General features: G+C 36.7%; 1 protein-coding gene and 1 non-coding gene across 5 annotated transcripts in view; both read right to left on the bottom strand.

Annotated features, from left to right (window-relative positions):
• The window catches only part of EXOC6B (exocyst complex component 6B), a 616,111-nt gene that overhangs the window by 563,031 nt on the left and 32,657 nt on the right, over positions 1 to 20,423 (bottom strand). The window lies entirely within an intron of this gene.
• Positions 16,821 to 16,956, bottom strand: LOC132022961 (U4 spliceosomal RNA). Its single transcript, XR_009405834.1, has one exon. It is a non-coding gene; the product is annotated as a U4 spliceosomal RNA (small nuclear RNA).

Below are 20,423 nucleotides of genomic sequence, written 5' to 3'. Positions count from 1 at the left end.
ATGAAACAAACAGCAAAATGGCAAAAGTGAATCCTTCCTTATCAATAATGACAATAATTAAAAATGGACTTTTCTTTCAAACTAAAAGGCAGAGATTGATGAAATGAATTCAAAATGAAACAGGGGCACCTGGGTTACTCAGTCAGCAAGCAACCAGCTCGAGGTTTCAGCTAAGGTCATAATCTCAGATTTATGGAGCCCTACACCGGCTCCATGCTCAGTGGGGAGTCTGCTTCTCTCTCTCTGTCTTTCCCTCTGACCCTACCCCGCTCACACTCACTCTCTCTCCCAAAGAAATAAATAAATCCTTAAAAAATAATAAAATAAAATAAAACAAAACAGAAAAAACATGATCCAACAGAGACTCATTTTAGATCCAGAGAAACAAATAAGTTGAAATCTAAAGGACAGAAAAAGATATTCCATGCACACAGTTACCAAAAGATTAACAGGACAAACCAGAAGAAGCTAAATTTAGACAAAATAAACCTGAAGATAAAAATAGTTGCAAAAGAAAGAAAAGGACATTAATGATAAAACAGCCAATCCATCAAGATGATATGATAATTATGAGATAAACAGTGTAACAGTAGTAGTATTGTCATCTCTACTTCAGAGGTTTAAAAAACTAGTACTCAAACACTAGTCTGCAGACTGCTTTCTCTACAATAATGTACTATCTACAACAGAAACAGAATCAATCCTTCAGTGTGTTAATAGGAATTAACATATTAATAACAAAAAGCACTGTCATTTTGATACTAATAAAGAGTCTCTCATTGATCTTTAGCCTGTTCATGCCAGTCATCTTTTGAACTCAGGACAGGGATATACTAATTGCACTAATCAACATATTCAAGCCAAAAACTGGAAATCATGACTAAGATTCACGTTTAGTCATCTCACCTTCCTTCTGAACACATTACACCTTTGAGTTAACAGCTAGCATACTCAAGCAATGTTTTTCCCAAAATGCCAATTTTCAGAGGAAAATTAAGATCACCAGCAAACTCAAAGTTTATTTTCTTTAGGTTTGTGAGGTTTCTAAAAAGTTGAAGTTCAAAACGTAATATAAAAAACAGATTAGTGAGAAAATCAGAATACAAAATCCATGACACCTATTCAAATACTAACACAATAAATATATACAGTGTCTATGTCCATAGTATAATATAAACATTACAGTATTTATAGTAATAATAATCAGGTGTGTCTGACAGGCTCAGTCAGTAGAGCATAGGACTCTTGATCTCAGGACTGTAAATTCAAGCCCCACGCTGGGTGTAGAGATTACTAAAAAAGTAAAATCTTTAAAAAATAGTAACAATAATAATACTTATTAAGTGTTTACTACTTATAAAGGACTGTTCTAAACATTATTTATGTATTATCTTACTTAACATGAAACCATCCCACGATACTGGGTAATAGTATTACTTTCATTTTACATAAAAAGAAACTGAGCCACAGATGTTTGCCAAGTCAGAGAGCTGTGATTAAGGTGTAAGTACACTGACACAGAATCCCACACTCACTTATTTCTCTATCTGCCCATAAAAATGTCTGTGTATTGGGATGCCTGGGTGGCTCAGTTGGTTAAGCCGCTGCCTTCGGCTCAGGTCATGATCCCAGCATCCTGGGATGGAGTCCCACATCGGGCTCCTTGCTCCGCAGGGAGCCTGCTTCTCCCTCTGACTCTGCCTGCCACTCTGTCTGCCTGTGCTCGCTCTCATGCTCTCTCTCTCTCTAACAAATAAATAAATAAAATCTTTTAAAAAAAAGTCTGTGTATGTATTATGTGTGTATACACATATATACATATAATGTACATATTATAGCTTGCTGCCTCTACATACAATAAACATATAACATTATAAATACATGTTTATATATATATACACACAAAACTTTATTGCATATTTACATATATGTATTCTTCAACTACACAGAAAAAAATTTGTTAAAAATGTAAAGCACACTGGGGTGCTTGGGTGACTCAGCTCTTGATTTTGGCAGGGTCGTGGGATCAAGCCCCTCATCAGGATCCACACTCAGTAAGGACTCTGCTCAAAATTCTCTTTCCATCTGCCTCTGCCCCTCCCTCTCAAATAAATATATAAATCTTTTTTAAAAAATGTAAAACACACACTGCCAACAGGTCAATACAAGAGTCCCATATTGCGGAATTAAACCTAACACCAGCTTCACCCTATGTTCAGATGCTTGCTCATGGTTTGCTGAAGTTAATTCATGTTGAGTTTCTGTCACCCACAACCAGAGTCTCAACCAATATAAACATGTACTATTTTCATAATCAGAAAAAAGGTAAAAAAATATTTCTATACTATTTATTTTTTAAATAGTGTATATGTAATATGTTGTATTATTAAAATACAAACTCCAAGAGAAACATAATCAGCAGCTTAAAAAGCAACAAAAACATGCCCGCAATATGCTGAATTTTCAAGATTCCCAAATGCCCCTACCACAATACAATGAAAACAAGTTGAAAAATCATTTCTTTCACTAGAGTAAAACAAGATTAAAAGAACAAGCTCTTCCACCACTTTACAAAATAACCTGATTATACAGGGGGTTTCTACAGCATTTATTGTTGTCATTCTTTTTTTTTTTTTCTGTGTATCTTCAGAACAGCATATGCAGGATGACGCTGCTTTTAGGAAACCTGAAGGATTCAGCACAGTAAAATATTATATTTTAACCTTAAGGAGCAGCTATATATACTCTTAGTTGGCAAACTGACAAAAAGTTTCTGTCAGCACATCCATAGCAGATTAAGTAACAGGAGATTGAGTAAAACCTAAGTCTGCTTTTCACTTTAAACTACTTTAGGCTATCTGACACCAAATTTCATTGAGATGATGGAAGCATTTGATGTATGTGTTTTATTTAAAAAAGAGAAACTCAAAGAAAGAAGGAAGGAAGGAAGGAAGGAAGAAACTGGCCCTCAGCTCTCAGAACTCCTTTGACAATGACATTTCCTCCCCTATGTAACTGCTGAAATCACCAAAAATCAGAGGTTGCTACTAAGCATTAAACAGGACAAGAATCTGAGGCATTACCACTTTTTCAATTTAAAAAAAAAAAAAAAAAAGGCCTCCAGTCAAATTACTGTCAGTCAGGTCTTCAAAGACTTTAGCTTTTTTTTTACAGAAATCAAATTCCTGACTCAATTACTGCTCCTAACCCTTCTATAATTACTGGCAAATTAATCTTTTTATCAGGAAGTTCTTACCCACTATTCTTCTGTCCCTTGAAGAAGTCCCAAAACCTGATTCTATACTGAGGATTCTAAATAAAATCTAAACACCTGAGCCTAACAGTCTAGTACTTTCACAACATTACCTGATCATTCCCATCCACAGTTTCTTCAGAAGACTCCTCTCCATCAGGTTTCCTCCTCTCTGTGAACTTCTTTTCCTATAAACAGTCTGATTGCCAGGATGGGCTGCATTCGGCTACCATAACAAATAACCCCAAAATACCAGTGACTTAAAACAACAAAAATTCACTTCTTGCTGATGGCATATGTCCACTGGGGGTCAACAGGAGGCTGAACTCCACAATGTCCTCACTCTAAAAGCAGCCAATATCTAGAGCAGTTGTCAGCAAAATTCTTCTGTAAATGGCCACAGAAAATATTTTCAGCTTTGTGAGACATATGGTTTTTGTCACAACTATTCAACTTAGGTGTTATAATGCAAAAGCAGCAATAGACAATACATAAGAAATAACACAGTTACACAGGTGAGGAAACTGGCCCAGTTGGTGGTAGAACATGCAACTCCTGAACTCTGGATTGTGAATTTGAGCACCACATTAGGTATAGAGATTACTTTAAAAACCCCTTCAGGATGCCTGGCTAGCTCAGTTGGGAGAGCATAGGACTGTTGATCTCAGGGTTGTGAGTTTGAGCCCCACACTGGTTATAGAGATTATGTTAAAAAAAGAAGTTTAATTTAAAACAAATTAAAAAACAAAAATCTTTAATCAAAAATAATAATAAAGACAGAAATGACTATGTCTATTTTCCAATAAAAGTTTATTTACAAATAGAGGCAACAGACATCTTTGGCCCACATGCCAATCAGACGACTGCAGGTCACTACGGGAGAGGAAGAAAGGATAGTGAATGCATGAACTCTTTAAAACCTCTAGTTTGAAATGACTCATGCTACTTCAGTTCACATGTCATTGGCCAAAGCAATTCACATGGCCACACCTAAGACCCAAGGGGCAAGGACATGTCATCATAACAAATGCCTGGGAGGAGAAAGAAATACTGGGTAGATAATCCTTTTTTTTTTTTTAAGATTTTATTTATTTATTTAACAGATAGGGATCAGAGGCAGGCAGAGAGAGAGACAGGAGGAAGCAGGCTTCCCGAGGAGCAGAGAGCCCGATGCGGGGCTCGATCCCAGGACTCTGGGATCATGACCTGTGCCGAAGGCAGAGGCTTTAACCTACTGAGCCACCCAGGCGCCCCTGGGTAGATAATCCTAATGAATATCACAAAGTATATTTTCTTAGACATTTATAGTTTCTGCCCACTAGAATGCCCAATCCTTCCTTTCTCTACAAATTCAAATCCTAGCCATCTCTCAAGATTCAGTTCAAATGTCACCTTTTCCAGAAGCATTCCCAGAGTCTCCCAAGTCTATGTGTCTTATCAGCTCCTGAAGCCCTCCTGTCTAACCTTCTTGAGTGTTTTCTATATTAGCAAATTCAATTGCCTTAGGACAGTCATTCTGTGTTATTTATCTCTGTGTATTCCATAGAACTCAGCACTGTGCCTTAAGAAGGGGTTCAGTGGAAGCGCTGCTGGTTTCTCCATCTGTCATTTGCCAATTTTAGGATTTTTTTTTTCAGATTTATTTATTTATTCAAGAGAGAGAACAAGTGGGAGGGGCAAAGGGAGAGAGAGAGAGAGAGAATCTCAAGCCGACTCCATGCTGAGCATGGAGCCAGATGTGGGGTTCATCGTTTGTAACAAATGATGTAACCCTTAAATAAATATAGGAGAGCTATCAGTACAAAAGACAGCAACTTAAGACCATAAGTGAAGAGGTCACATAAGATGCATGTATCAAGAAATCATATCTTCTTTGAAAGAGAGCCACAAATTTAGCTGTAAATATTCTAGTAGGCCAACAGAAGCAAGATCCATATTACCAATCACCATACCAATAGGATAAATAGTTGTTTAGAATAGGCATGAAATTAAATAAGACCCTTTAAATATTTGAATTTTTTTCTTTAAATAAAGTAAGACATTCTGCAAAGCAACAGACGAAGAAATATTTTTTTCTAAATAACGGAGCTAGCATCCAGAAGATACTGAAAGAATAATAATAATGAGTAAATATTCATCTAAGGATATATTATGTCCTCTGCACCAACCTAGATGTCAGAAGATTCTATGACAGCTTATAACCTAGCAGGTGGGGAAACAAAACATAACATACACAATATGACAGCACGTACTAAGATTATACCATACTCCAATCATTTATGGAGCACTTACAATCCAGACTCTGTGTAAGACTGAAGATAAAATAATAATCAAGGAACTATTATCCCTAATTTTAAGGAACTTGCAAACTATCAGATATAAATAGCTATACAAACAACTATAATACAGCATCATGAATACTCTGATGAAGATTTTTATAAAGTATTAGGGAAACCAGAATTAAAAAAATTATTATTTCTGTTTCTAAGGAGAAATCAGAGATGGCTTCATTGGAAAAGTCCTTGGAATGCCACAACTTGACTATGAAGAGCCTAGAGTAGGCAAAGATGTGATGTGGATTTTAGAAAAAGCTTATGGCAATGGTATGGAAAATGAACAGACCAGTAGACTATACACTCTGCTAGGGCAAGACCATGCCTGTTCTTGTTTACTGCCAACACCCTTAGTGCTCAACACAGCAACTCACACACAATAGACCTTGTTGAGTGTACAGTTGTTGAAAAAATTGAAAGGAATGAAACAGAGACACCATTAAGGAAATTACTGCCCAAGTAAAACATAGGGCCTGAATTAGGCCAATGACAGTTGGAAGTGGGGATAGCATCAACACTGAGTTAAGTCTTTATTAAAATGCTATATTTTATGGCTTATGAACTATAGAAACTTAAAGAACACAGCCATAGAGACTAGAGAAGCTATCTGGTCCACTAAGAAACCTCATAAAGAACTCTAAGTCAGAACAACTATCTGACAACCATAAGTTTATTACATATTATTGGAAAGTAAGCTTTTCAACTAGTTCTGACTGTGAATTCACCTCGGAAGATCTTTAAAAAGTCTATATGCCTCAGAGTGCCGGGTAGCTCAGTCTGGTGTCTGCTTCTTGATTTCAGCTCAGGTCACAATCTCACAGCCCTGAGACCAAGCCTTGCATCAGGCTCCACGGTCAGCACAGAGAACCTGCTTGTCCCTCTCCCTCTGCTCCTTTCGCTCTCTTTCTTACTCTCCCTTTCTCTCAAATAAATCTTTTTTTTTAAAGCCTATATGCCTCAATCTTCAGGTTTCTCTTTTTTCGTATTTTCTGTAAGATACAGTTTTAAGGAAAGTTAAAAATTATAATTTACTTTTAATTACAACACAAACTTCAAGAAGGTTTCAGTTAGGATACAGAAAGAGAGTACTGGTTTAATTTCTGTGACATAGCACTACAAATTCAAAAGACTAAATGGAAGACCTATCAAGCTATCTGAGCTGGATAAAAGAGACATGATTAAGAGAGTTTTCTAATACTTGATATTCACTTGTTTCCTATTCAAGAATGATGTAAAAAAAATAATTCATAAAAGGGATGAGATCATTCTTACCTTGCAGTATTTTCCTAATATAGCATAATGGTTTTGATAGAACGGAGCAGTAGAGAACGGAGACACTAGATTCAGACTCCCTAGGTTCAAACTGCAGTTCCCTTGCCTAGTCAAGATCCCAGCATTAATCAACCTCTTGTGCTTGTTTCCTCGTTTACCTCATAAAGTGGTTGTATTATATGAATTAATCTGTATAAAACTGCTAGAGCTTACTACAAAGTACTCAATAAATGTTAACACTCTTATCAAAAATAATATCTAGTACAAATACAGGGGGTTTTTTTCCCCCAAATACAGGTATTAAGTCGAATGTGAATTCTAGTCATTTAGCTGCTGTGTGAGCATAGCAAACTACCATACATCAACACTTCAACTGGCAATGTTGTAGAAATGGAGACTTTTAACAGTATATACCCTTCAAGAGCATAAAAACTTCCCCAGATTTCTACTGTTACTACCGGCAGAATCCTGAGGAAATTATGATCCCTTTTTTTGCTTCAGTTTCCTTCTTAGATCTTCATATGAGCTTTTTCTCCAGGATCCTGAGATGAGTCACAATCTCTCCACTGAAATTCTGATTTAGGCTCTTTTATGAGCTGTGACTGGCTGATTCTGGGTGTGGTGCCACGGCTGGCACATCCCTTCTGAGAATGCTGATGTGGTGAAATGCGGCTGTATTTAGGCTGGTTTACCTTGTAATTTTCCACTGTTTCTTTACCAAGATGAGTAAAAACAAAAACCTAACTATCACTTAGCATTATCAACCCCTGAAATCCCAAAGGAACAAAGTTCTTCGTCAACTATCCTCTAAGAAGCAGTACTAACAAGTCCCACCCAGACTGCCAGTCATGTGAGACTTAAATAATTTATCCAACGATTAAAGAACCATTTTTCACCTGAGATCCCTAAGTCAAATGTACCTGATGTGAGTACCTGGGTGGCTCAGTCGGTTAAGCATCTGCTTTTGGCTCAGTTCATTATCCCGAGATCTCTATCAGCCTCCCTGCTCAACAGGTGGGTCTGCTTCTCCCTCTCCCTTGCCCCTCCCACTCTGTGCACTCTCTCTTTCCCTCTTTCACTCACTCTCTCAAATACATATATAAGTATCTTTTTTTAAAAAGTACCTGATGTACTGTCATCACAGTGACCTGAAAATAACAGAGTTTTGTTTTTGTTTTTGTTTTAATTAAAAAATACTTCTTCTCTACTAACTACTACTGTGTGACTTTGGGCAAGACTCTTACTTATCTGAACCTCAATCTTCTTGACTATAAAATGGGGATACTAGTATCTATAATGACATTATTACTTCGCGAGCTAACGTACATAATACATCTAGCTCCAATCAATAAGTGCTAGTTTCTTTCCAACCTTTCTCACCCTACATCATCCCCACTGCCAGGTTTTATATCATGGGAAAGTCTGGGAGAGAGACTAGGATGGGTATCTGTCATTAGCTTGCTGGGGCACAACTTGAAGCCACTAGGGTTCCTGACCACAATTCAACATCTTCTGAGCTAGCTGTGAATTAATATCAGCATCCTATTTCTTTATTTTAGCTATGCCTCCCAAGTTCCTAAAAGGTACGAGTCATTTTATGTTCAATGTTTGAATGATCATTAACATTAGTATCAGCAAGAAAACAGCTTCACTTTATGACTCAGAAATCAAAATGTCTTACTTGTTGGCAGAATGTGAAAATCAGAACTACTAACTGATAACACCAAACCTGATTTTCTTTCAACCATATAAAAGCCAATTTGACGCTCAAATGGGAAAATGTATATAAAGTAAATATGGCAAATGTTAATAATTGATTACTAAATATAAAGGGTTGTTCTTTCCCTTTGCTGTAAATTGGAGATTTTGCTTAAGAAAAAGTTGGGGCAGCAGAGAGTTGGGCAACAGATTTGACATAATCATATACTAACACTCCTAGAATCCAGGAAAAAATAATTACTGTTTACACCAATTAATTAACAGAAAGCAAAGTCTGATTGTGTCCTCTCTTTATAAATTTTAATAGGTCTAAAACCAATCTACCTAGATGTTCACAGACTCCCTAGGGCTGCCACACTCGGAGGAATGGCACAGGGCTACTCTAGAAACGGTGTTAGCCGTAAATAATAGCCATAATCCCCTTGCTCTCTAACACAGTCACTTGAAATGGTTCGGTCTGAAGGCACCTGGGTGGTGCAGTGGGTTAAGTGTCTGATTCTTGGTTTCAGGTCAGGTCACGGTCTCAGGGTCATGAGATCAAGCTTGTGTTGGGCTCTGCACTCAATGCATAATCTGCTCGAGACTCTCCCTCTCCCTCTCCCCCTACCCCCTGTGCTCTCTCTCTAAAATAAGGAAAATAAATCTCAAAAAAGAAAAGAAAAAAGAAAGAAATGGATCGGTCTGTTGAGTATATTCCAAAGCCGTCACAATGCATAATACCTCTACTTGAAGGGAGCATTAGAAACCATTACTGAGATAAATTTTTAAAATTTTAAACCCAAGGGGCGCCTGGGTGGCTCAATGGGTTAAAGCCTGTGCCTTCATCTCAGGTCATGATCCCAGGGTCCTGGGATCGAGCCCTGAATTGGGCTCTCTGCTCAGCGGGGAGCCTGCTTTCCCCACACCCCCGCCTGCCTCTCTGCCTACTTGTGAGCTCTCTCTATAAAATAAATAAATAAAATCTTTAAAAAAAAATTTTTTTAAAACACAAGAAGGAAGATACTGAGTACAATCAAATAAATCTAAGAAAAACAGAATGGTGTGATAAATAAAAGCAGCAAGTAGCAAGTTTCTACAACCCAAGTAGCAAAAAAGAGGGGTTTTTTTTTGTTTTTAAGATTTTATTCATTCATTTATTTGAGAGAGAGAGAGAGCATGAGAGGAGAAAGGTCAGCGGGAGAAGGAGACTCCCTGCTGAGCAGGGAGCCCGATGTGGGATTCGATCCCGGGACTCCAGGATCATGACCTGAGCCCAAGACAAGCTGCTGAGCCACCCAGGCACCCCAAAAAGAGGGTTTTTTTTTTCACCTAAATAGAAATAAGGGAAAAACTGTATATTTAGTATCCCATCAATATTTCAACTGCAGGGAGACCTAATCTACAATATGTTTTCTAATATGTACAAATGTTAATAACAATATAAAGTATAATTACACAAAATATGTGTAACTTATAGTACAAATATAATAACATAAACTATAAACAATTACATACTATATAAAATAACAAGAGAAATAAAAAATAATAATATAAAAATAGGAACTTTTGGGGCGCCTGGTGGCTCAGTCCTTAAGTGTCTGCCTTCCTGGGATCAATCCCCGCATTGGGCTGCCTACTCAGCAGGAAGCCTGCTTCTCCCTCTCCCCCTCCCCCTGCTTGTGTTCTCTCTCTCTCTGTCAAATAAATAAATAAAATCTTCCAAAAAGAAATAGGAACGTTTTTTAAAAGCTCAGTAATTAACTTTTTTTTTTTTTTAGATTTTTATTTATTTATTTATTTGACAGAGAGAGGTCACAAGTAGGCAGAGAGGCAGGCAGAGAGAGAGAGGAGGAAGCAGGCTCCCTGCTGAGCAGAGAGCCCGACGCGGAACTCGATCCCAGGACCCTGAGATTATGACCTGAGCCGAAGGCAGCGGCTTAACCCACTGAGCCACCCAGGCGCCCCAGTAATTAACTTATTAAAAGGTCACTCAAATACTTTTTGGAACCTAAAGCCATCCCACAAAAAGCTATGCTTTTAGCTTACTCTGGCTTCCTAAAATTTTAAAGCTAAATATAGTGAACAAACTGTTCGTATCTCCTTTCTTAAGCAATGTAGGAGGCAAGACAAAAGCGGTCCATTTTAATCCAAAATGGCTCAGTAGAAAAACAGGAGTCTAGCAAATCAGACTGCAGGATTACTATTAGCACTAACAAGCAATCTGGAGCTGAGAATACACAACTTGGTATCATTACAGCCTCTCTGAGTGGTATTTAAAAACCATTTAATTTTATCTTATACTTAAACTGAAACCAATACTAACCATACTTTCTGAACTGAAAATAAGCCTAATGAAAATAAACTTAAAACCAAAAGCTATAAAAATGTTTATTAACAAACAATAATAATGAGAAAATAAATACAGCTGGGAAGGATTCAATACCCAAAGGATAGACTTGGATAAGCAATCCTTCATGAAGTCATCTTTTTAAGCCTTAGAGCATACTGTAAATCTAACTGAAACTATCAAATCTGGCTTCACCACAGTAAACATCAAAGGCAGCGAACACATCATAAATCAACATGCAATGTACCATAGCAATCAACCCTGTAAATTTCTGCCTGTCATGTTGCATTCATTGATATTTAGATTCCACATAATTTCCCCAAATCCCTGCTTCAGCCTTTCAGATTAGATCCTGTTAAATTAGAATTAATCCTAGAGGCCTGGCATAAACTAAATTAGTTTAAGACTTAGTTTTCATTGCACAGCCATGGAAAAGGGAGTCCCTCCCCTGGAAACGGATATAATCTAATGATCTTTACTAGAACTTTCTCAGGGTATAACTCAGTTAAATACTTCTAAAAGAATTTACATGTAGACTGTATTTACATGTATTTCCTGCATTTCCCTGTACAATGAAATATAGATGAACAGCTATTTTATGATAACTTTCATGTCATTGGCAACAGCACAATGAAAACAAATGTTGATTTAAAGCCCAGCTCTACCACTTATTAGCCATAAAATGCTGAGAAACTTACCTAACTGACCTGTTGTAAGGTGGTGATAATGACACTTGGGTTAACTCTGCCTATTATAGTTGAATCTGGTCTCAGGGTTATTTTGAAGATTAAATACAATAGCATGCCCAACTAGCAAGGCATATAACACAAAGTAGCAGTAACATCCAAATAGTTTCCTTGTCTTTATCATTATTTCTAGATTTTCTTCTTATTTCTACTTTACCCAATTCTTTTGAACTTTATTCTCACTACCAAAAGCCAACAATATCTGTCAAGTTGCAGTAAGAGACACAATACAGTAAGAAAACATTACCGTTTGGTTTTTCGTGTTTACAATTAGCCAAACTCCAAGCTAACTCCTTTATAAAGTTTATGTCACTTAATTGCTACAATTTTCACAAGGTGGTTATTTCATTCAGTTTACAGTCAAAGACAGTGAGGCTAAGAGGTTAGATAATTGGCCTAGGATCATTCTGCTAAACAAAACCAGTGCTGCTTTTGCCCTACCAAGCCAGTATCTGTCCCCAATCACTACCTCATTCCTCTCCCCAAAGGCACGATTAACCCAGTTTATGAGGAACATTTCCTTACTCTTCTTTAAATTTTACCATACATGTATGCATCTACAAACAATACGGTTGGTTTTGACTCTTCTTGAATATTATAAAAAGGAAATACAGAACCATATTCTGTTGTGCCCTGTTTCTTTCAGTATCATATGAATAATGAGATGAATCCACATTGCTCTATCTTACCTATGGCTCACCTATTTTCTCTTTTTTATTAACTTTTTATTTTTAATGCCAGTGTATTTAACATCCATTTTCATTATTGTATAATATTCTACCATATGAACAAACAGTGATTTATTTATCAACCCTATTGTTTTTGGACATCTGAATTGTTTCCATGTTTTATCTCTTAGGTACATTGGTGCTGTTCCCATTTTCTTTACAGATAACCTGATGTGAATGCACCAGAATTTCTTTAGGGCAGTGATCTTCAGATAAGACATATACCTACACAAAGGGTACATCAAAACTTTCCAAATGGTAAGTAGGCATGTAGTATCTCAAAAATCCAATTTCAGGGTGCCTGGGTGGCTCAGTGGGTTAAACCTCTACCTTCAGCTCTGGTCATGATCTCAGGGTCCTAGGATCAAGGCCCACATTGGACTCTGCTCAGCAGGGAGCCTGCTTCCCCTCTCTCTCCGCCTGCCTCTCTGCCTACTTGTGATCTCTCTCTGTCAAATAAATAAATAAAATTTTTTTTTAAAAAAATGCAATTTCAGCCCCATAATTTCCATATATATACTCTTTCCTAAAATTGATCTGCCTAAAAATGGGTTGCATTTATAATATAGTAACTTTTCCAAATAAAGGCCTACTCCCCACTCATCCCAAATTATTATTACAACACACTGGTTCTAAATATAAAACTCACAGGAAAAAAAACTTACAGGAAGGTAAAATGTTTAGTCTTGAGAGGAAAGCAAATTGACAAGAATAATGTGATAAATTCTATAATAGAGAAACAAGCAACATTCTTTCAAAGCAAAGAAAATAAACTACTTCACCACCTGGAGGAGATAGGAAAAAAGAGATGACAGACTACTGAAGTGGGCCTTATCGAGTGGGTATGGTTTTCAGGTGGAAAATGGCTGGAAAGATAACCCTTGCAAACAGGACAATGAGATGTCACAGGAAGTGATTAGGGAGAGCTTCAAAAAAAATACCATTAAAGGAAGATAACTCAGCACTAGGAAGCTTAAGATTTGAACCAGAAAGCATAAAGTATATAAGAAAGGAAAATGCCAGGTCGCCTGGGTGGGTCAGTGGGTTAAGCCTCTGCCTTTGGCTCAGGTCATGGTCTCAGGGTCCTGGGATCGAGCCCCCAGTCGGGCTCTCTGCTCAGCAGGGAGCCTGCTTCCCTTCCTCTCTCTCCTGCCTGCCTCTCTGCCTACTTGTGATCTCTGTCTGTCAAATAAATAAATAAATAAATAAAATCTTTTAAAAAACAAAGGAAAATGCCAGAATAATTTGTACCTAGAATAACAAATATTAGATGAGCATATTGGTAGATAGTACATAAGACGTATTAATAAAAGGGACATGAAGGGGATACTCAGGGAAACTAAAACTCCAACTCAATCCCCTCACTGGAACCATGGCCAGCAAGTACTGCCTGAAATCCCATTCCAAAAGAGAGGTGTCCACTGGTAAAGACTGTTCCTTGACATTACAGATCACAGATAAATACAAATTATGAGCAACAAATTGCCCCTCCACTAACCACCGCCATGCTGCTCAATAAACTCATTAACCATCATGTCAATCAAGAAACCGTGTCACAAGCTATACAGAGATGTCCTTGTTAGAAGCAGATCAGTTTTGATCAAACACAGATAACCTGCCCTTTGACTTTTCATTTGGAGTCCATATTTGAAGCCATTGTTCCTCTATCTACGGCATTTTATATACATATATATATATATATATATATATATATATGACACAACTCTCCAAACCTGCAGGCACACGAACCACTTAACCGAAGTCAGCATCAGCTGCTCCAGAATGATAACTAACTAGCTTTGAGGTGAACCTCCCTCCAGAGGTGAAGTGAATGTCAAACAATCCTAAATATAATCTTGAAATTTGGTGAATATCACCCAGACATTTTAGTGAGATGTGGAGCAACAAACTGGAAAGGAAAGTTTATGCACATAAAATCCACTAATAAAAACACTTTAATCCGTTCCTACCACTTTATAAATTTCTTTACATTTCACACTTCTTACATTTCTTTTATAACTTTGTTCACTCCCTAGAGAAGGTGCTGACGGTTTATGACCTAATCCTAAGTACAAGAATCATAAGTAACTGCTATTTGATAAGCGATCAAAATAAACACTGAGTACCTACCATGACTCATTTACTGTAGTAGGCACTAGAAATAAGGAATTCACAACCTGTTCGAGAAACGAATGTGAACATCTAAACATTATGAGCTAATCGTTATAAAAGAAATGTAAGAAGTGTGAAATGTAAAGAGAAAAGAAGAGGGAAGTTCTAATAGGAACTGAGTCAGGGAAACATCACAGAAGAGATGCCATCTCACCTGGACCTTGAAAAATACTAGGAATTTACATAGTGGAAAGGAGGGGCGGGGAGGAGAGAGATGGAATTCTCCAGGAATGACAGCCCAGTGTGGCTACATCAGTGGTTCTCACCCTGGCTGGAAAGGGGCAGAGTCTTAAACATGTAATTTTATATACCATTTCACAGAGGTTTCTGTGGTACAGCCAGGTTTGAGAAGCACTGGGTTAGAAAACCAGATTACTAGGGTCAGGAGACGGAGCCAGAGAAAGAAGAGAGCTAGAGGCTAGGCTAGGGCTAGACTGAAAAAGCTTTACAAGCTAGCTTTAAGAAGCCCTCCCAAGGGGCATCTGGCTGGCTCAGTCAGGGAGCGAGCGACTCTTGATCTCAGGGTTGTGAGTTCAAGCCCCACACTGGGTGTTGAGATTTCTTAAATAAATAAAACTTTATTTAAAAAAAGAAGAAGAAGAAGCCCTCCCAAAACTATTACAGAATTTCTTTGTGACCATTATTTTGGTAAAACTGATCCTACATTTCATCACATTTGAATTCTGGTCCTGGGCCCCCACTGCCAAAAAGCGAGAATCTCTTTTTGTAAGGAGTTACTTAACCAAGTTTTTAAGCAGCAGAATGGCATAAAAACCATTCTTTCCTGCGGTGGGTAGAATAATGCCTGCACTGCCGCCACCCCCTCCCCCCAGGCAAGATGCCCATGTGCTAATCCCTAGAACTTGTCAATGTATTTATTAAGTTATATGGCAAAGTGGAATTAAAGTTGCTAATCAGCTGTGAGACAGGGTAAGTAACAAGGACTACCAAGACGGATCCAGTGTAATCATAAAGGGTTTTGAAAGTGGGAGAGGGTGAAAAGAGAAAAACATACGAGGATGGAAACAAGGTCAAAGAGATGTTCCGCTGCTGGCTTTCAATATGGAGGAAGGAAGCCACAAGCCAAGGAGTGGAGAAGGCCTCCAAAAGCAGGGAAAGGCAAGGAAACAGACTACTCCCCCAGAGTGTACAGAAAGGAACGCAGTCCTACTGAAACCTCAATTTTAGCTCAGTAAGACTCATATCAGCCTTTTGAATTATAAAACTACATACCAATAAATCTGTGTTGTTGTAAACCAGTAAACTTCTGGTAATTCATCACAGCAGCTGTAGACAACTGATATACTTCCTTACTTAAAAATAGATTTAAGGGGCACCTGGGTGGCTCAGTGGGTTAAAGCCTCTGCCTTCAGCTCAGTGGGTTAAAGCCTCTGCCTTCGGCTCAGGTCATGATCGCAGGGTCCTGGGAATGAGCCCTCTGCCTACTTGTGATCTCTGTCTGTCAAATAAATAAATAAATCTTTAAAATAAATAAAGAAAGAAAGTATGTTTCTTGCTATACTTCTGCCCAGTCCTAACAGAAATGTCCCTTTTTCACTGACTTCTCAGAAAAAGAAGATACTCTAGCTAGACATAAAGACTATCTTTTAGTCCAATGTGGGGGGCGGGGTGGTTAACAAAAAGATAAGAGGTCTCTACATAGAAGAAAACAAAAGCAGGGTAAGGATGAAATGGCCTACAACTTGGATCTTTTAGAAGAGGAGGAGTGACTAAGCTAAAAGTGGATCAGAAGGAAAAGACTAAGTAAAAAAAACACAAACTTAAGGACTCCAGTCAGTCCAATATAGCACCACAATACAGGAAAAATTATTATAAACTCAAAGCCATACAAAGTACAAGCAACAAAGTTAAGGAGAAAAGTCACGAGATGTGGGTTAGAGAATCTAGATTAAATGTAAACTCTCCAACTAAATTTTGTGATCTTAAGCAATTCATCTCACCTCTCTGGGCCTCAGTTTATTCTCTTACATGAAATGCAGAGTCTGAAATGAGCTTCAAGGATACTACAATCCATGCCGGCTTTTATTAAGTTTTAAATGTCTCTGAACAGTTCCTTTACCACTTATTATGTATTAACTAATAAGACCTCAAGCTGATGGCCTGAATTACCTCCCTTAACACTTGTATAGTCTAACAAAATTAAGTCAGACCTCCTTCACCCTTCCTTTATTAGCTAAATAGATGGTAGGTAGACGGTGGAGAGTTATTACACTAGTCTCACTACTTTTAAAATTTTCCACAATGGAAAATGTATTACCTAGAAAACACTAGAAGAAATCTTAATATATGCTGTGTCTTAAAAAGAAAAAGGAAAACATATTTCAATTAGCAATAATCGTGCCTCGGATAAACCTCATTGGCTACGATACTGCCACTGCGCAAAGCTGGAAAACATATTTAATTATAAGTAATATATTATTTCTATGTTGGCTTTTGGTAATGTATTTTCCCATTTCGGTATTTAATTAACCTAGAACTGAATATTAATTTTACTGAAACACAAACTGAATCAAATGTTAAATCAAAAAGAAAAAAATTTGCCTATATGTTAAAAATTTAAAAATTAAATTAAAAAATTAAAAATTAGACCTATAGGGTGCCTCGGTGGCTCAGTGGGTTAAGCCGCTGCCTTAGGCTCAGGTCATGATCTCAGGGTCCTGGGATCGAGTCCCACATCAGGCTCTCTGCTCAGCAGGGAGCCTGCTTCTCTCTCTCTCTCTCTCTCTCTCTCTCTGCCTGCCTCTCTGCCTACTTGTGATCTCTCTCTGTCAAATAAATAAATAAAATCTTAAAAAAAAAAATTAGACCTATATATTTTCTAGAAATACTGAACTGGAACAAAATACCTGCCAAAACAAGATTTCATTTAATTTCAGTGCTAGATTAACTGACCCTCCCACCATATACCTATCATACAGCTTCAATAATTATCAGTCTATGGAGAATTTTGTTTCACCCCATCCCCAACCCCAAGAGAAAAAAGACTAACCATTCAACTAAAAAGAATGATAGAACTAATTTCACTTCCCACTTCTAATATTTTGTGAATAGTTGTTTTCTGTGAAAAGAAAAGCATCTGACATTATGGGGAAATTACTCAAACATGATTTTTCAATTTAAGAATCCGAGTATACTGCCAAGAAATTCCCAATGAATCATGTTCTCCTAATTTTACCTTTATATATAATTGAGAGCATGGATATTTAAGAAATGTCTATAAACCAAAAAAAAAAAAAAAAAAAAAAAAAAAATGTCTATAAACCAAACAGCTAAATGGACAAGAACATCTCTAAAACAGTAAAGTAAGTTCAGCTGTTTTCTACCCCAAACATTTACTTGCTGTAAGAGACAGACATAAAAGGTGAAAATCCATTTTGTGTAACTCTAGAGAGGAAAGAAAAATAATTATATCTGATTTTTACAATTCTTAAGCTCTCATAAATTCATATTAACCTTGCCCAAATTTGAATTAGAAAAAGTATATGAAAATGAAACACATTTTTTTAAGAAATTAAACTTAGATCTGTAACATGTTGACTTAAAATAGCAATATGCTAAATACTATAATCACCAATCAAAATACACTACTTGGAGCTCCAAACTGCTAAATATCTAAATACCACACATTTATGATATACCAAAGCAGGTTTTAACATTAAAGGAGAAAAGAAGCATGTATACAGTGATCAATGAGTTCAGATTTTTTCACTTCGCCATTTTCACATATTTGATCTCAGGGGGTCCCATAAGCCAAAACAAATCCCAGTATTTCAGCAAATGTTAAACAGTTCTCATCACATATACTTTTACTTTTAAATATTGAAACACAAAAGAAAGAGAACATTGGCCAAAGCAACACCATGATACTCATGAAAATATGTAGATGAAGGGATCTGTATCGTGTACGTAGATTTACAAAGTTCACTAACAGCCAGTAACACAAAAGCAACTGGGTAAACAGGAAAAAGCTGACAGTAATATGAGATAATAATAGCAATGGATTTATTGCCAGGTATTACTTTATGTGGTCATTTGGATTAAAGTTCAGTATCATTTGAAATGTGTTCTAAATTAAAGTTAAATATTGTATTTTAATTTCAAAATGTATGCAAAAGACTGCATTTTTGGAAATGTGTATGGAAAGAATAAACTTTTCTTTCTGAAGAAATGGGACAGGCAGGAAAAAAAAACCCACTTTATTTCTAACACAGAAGCAAGATAACTATAGTTTGGGGTTCACAGTATCTCAAAATAATAGAATATTCCACAGACATTAAAAATTATGAATACGGCTAGGACCTGGGTGGTGCAGTCGACTGAACATCCAACTCTTGGTTTCGGCTGAGGTCATGATCTCATGGTCACAGGATCGAGCCCCACTTCAGGCTTCATGCTCAGCATGGAGTCTGTTTGAGACTTTCTATCCCTCTCCCTGTGCCCCTCCCCAGCCCCACACTCTCTCTCTCAAATTAATTTTTTTAAAAATCATAAATACAACCAAAATAAGAATATGAAAATATTTTATTAAGTAATTTACTTAACCAACTAAAATTTATCATTTTATTTTTTAAGTATCTGTAAAGAATAAAATATATAGTTTATATTGATCACTCATAACACCCAGGCATTTTTCTAAACACTATATAATGTAATAATCCATTTAATTTTTGTAACAACTTTAATGGGACAGGCACTATTATTATCACTCATTTAAATGATGAGTGACCAGAGGCAAATCTAAACTAATTCAACCAAGGTGACTTAGCTAGTAACTAATAAAGCCAGGATTCAAACCCAAGTAGTAGAACTCCAGAAAGACATGCCACTCTGCTTGTCATAAAATATCAAAATACCTGATAGTAGATTTAGAGGAGAATTATAAAGTTGTTAAGTTCTAATTTAATTTAAATTTTCTTTCTTATATTACTTGGAAGTTAATTTTACAATAGTGAATGAATAGTAGTAATAACAGTAAACATTCAGTAAAAATATTGACTACAAGACAGACCATTTCTCACAAAAACCTCGTATGATAGATGCTCTCATTAGCCCCATTCTACAGATGAGGAAAGTAAGGCACAGAAAGGGAAAGTAACTCACCAAAGATCACACAGTGAATAGATAACAGCCAGAATCCAAGTAATCTAACTCCAGAGTCTGTGATTGGGCTCTTAACCGCTACACTATACCAAAATCTATGTAATCAAGAGAAATGAGACAACATTATTTCCACTACCTTTTATAAATTCTATGGTTCTAAATAGAACTGGATCTGAAGTCAAAGTAATATATGCTCTATCAATGATGTTAAATAGATTTTTACCAACTACCTAAAGGAACAAATAATATCTTCTTCCTTCTCATTCTACGCTATGGTGATTACAAGTAACTTTAGTTTTTCAGAAACTAATAAACGTAAAGTGCATTGAAACATTCAAGAACAAACTATCAAAACAAGCATTTGGTCTGTGATAGGTATAAAAGTTCCGTTCAGGTATACACCTCAAGTTAAGAATCTCCTTTTCTCTGTAGAAAATGATGCTTAAGTAACAAAGCCAGCGAAGAACGACTGTTTCTACTGAGATACAGAAAGAAAAACAGCATCTTTACTATCAATATCTTAATCTCACCCTTTTAAATTTCTATTTTCCTGTGTATATTACAGTATATATAATATTTTAGTACTTGCATATAATTTATAAATGAATACACTTAAAGAGGGTGTGTGTGCTCATTGTTTACTGATAGAAATAATCAAACAGACAACTCGCAAAAAAAAAAAAAAAAAGAAAAAACAATTTACATCACTGAAAAGATGATTTGATTTTTATTTTAAAGGTTTCCTTTTACACC

This window comes from Mustela nigripes, chromosome 7 (assembly GCF_022355385.1).
Source record: "Mustela nigripes isolate SB6536 chromosome 7, MUSNIG.SB6536, whole genome shotgun sequence".
Classification (NCBI taxonomy): domain Eukaryota; kingdom Metazoa; phylum Chordata; class Mammalia; order Carnivora; family Mustelidae; genus Mustela; species Mustela nigripes.
The sequence above is the reverse complement of the archived record's forward strand: the minus strand, read 5'-3'. Positions and strand labels throughout refer to the sequence as shown.